Raw genomic sequence first — 1,645 nt, forward strand, 5'->3', positions numbered from 1 at the left:
AACCTAGTTCAAATAATTTTACACTAGAGTTGAACTAGCTATACAAGCTTGTAGAGTTGAACAAGCTCTACAAGCTAGTTCAAATAATTTTGCACTAGAGTAGAACTAGCTCTATAACCTAGTACAAATAATTTTACACTAGAGTAGAACTAGCTCTATAACCTAGTACAAATGATTTTACACGAGAGTTGAACTAGCTCTACATCTAGTTCAAATAGTTTTACACTAGAGTTGAACTAGCTCTATAACCTACTACAAATAATTTTACACTAGAGTTGAACTAGCTCTACAAGCTAGTTCAAATAATTTTACACTAGAGTTGAACTTGCTCTATAACATAGTACACATAATTTCACACTAGATTTGAACTAGCTCTACAAGCTAATTCATGTAATTCTACACTAAAGTTGAACTAGCTCTACAAGATAGTTCATATAATTTTACACTAGAGTTGAACTAGCTCTACAGGCTAGTTCAAATAATTTTACACTAGTGTTGAAGTAGCTCTACAAGCTAGTTCAAATAATTTTACACTAGTGTTGAACTAGCTCTCAATAACCTAGTACAAAAAATTTCACACTAGAGTTGCACTAGCTCTACAAGCTAGTTCAAATAATTTTACACTAGAGTTGAACTAGCTCTATAACCTAGTACACATAATTTCACACTAGATTTGAACTAGCTCTACAAGATAGTTCAAATAATTTTACACTAGAGTTGAACTAGCTCTACAAGCTAGTTCAAATAATTTTACACTAGAGTTGAACTAGCTCTACAGGCTAGTTCAAATAATTTTACACTAGTATTGAAGTAGCTCTACAAGCTAGTTCAAATAATTTTACATTAGTGTTGAACTAGCTCTCAATAACCTAGTACAAATAATTTCACACTAGAGTTAAACAAGCTGGACAAGCTAGTTCATATAATTTTACACTAGAGTTGAACTAGGTCTACAGTCTAGTTCAAATAGTTTTACACTATAGTTGAACTAGCTCTATAACCTAGTACAAATAATTTTCCACTAGAGTTGAACTAGCTCTACAAGCTAGTTCAAATAATTTTACACTAGAGTTTAACTAGCTCTATGTGACGCCCGGTTAATTAGGCTACAGTGATCTCACGTTAATGGTGACACGTCACCTCTGTCACTGTAATTAATCTTAGATTAATTCAAAACCGTTTCAAATTTAAATCCTAAATAAGTCAAACGATAAAAGTTTTCAAATATTAAAATAAAATGTTCGGTTTGTACTAAATATTACATAGATAATTATGGTGTAGAAGATATAGTTTTATAAAATGCATAAATATTTTAAATTGAATTAAAACAGAAAAGAAAGAAATAATAAAAGAAAACAAAAAAACAAACAAAAAAAACAAAAGGAGACCCCTTGGCCAATTGGGCCAACAGGCCCAGCTAGCCTCTACCAGCCCAATCGACCGGCCCACCCCGCACCCATAAACTGTTCCCCACTCCCCCCACTCTCCACCGACACCCCACTCCCCCCCACGAAAATATCTACTCTTCCCCGATTGGATCGGGAACAGAGGAGGAGGTCGCCGCGACGCCCTCGCTCGACGCCCGACGCCCCCACCGCTGGACCTCGACGGAGGGCGCCCTTGCCGGCCTGCTTCCTCTCCACCG

This window comes from Triticum dicoccoides, chromosome 5A (genome assembly GCF_002162155.2).
Source record: "Triticum dicoccoides isolate Atlit2015 ecotype Zavitan chromosome 5A, WEW_v2.0, whole genome shotgun sequence".
In the NCBI taxonomy this organism is placed as follows: domain Eukaryota; kingdom Viridiplantae; phylum Streptophyta; class Magnoliopsida; order Poales; family Poaceae; genus Triticum; species Triticum dicoccoides.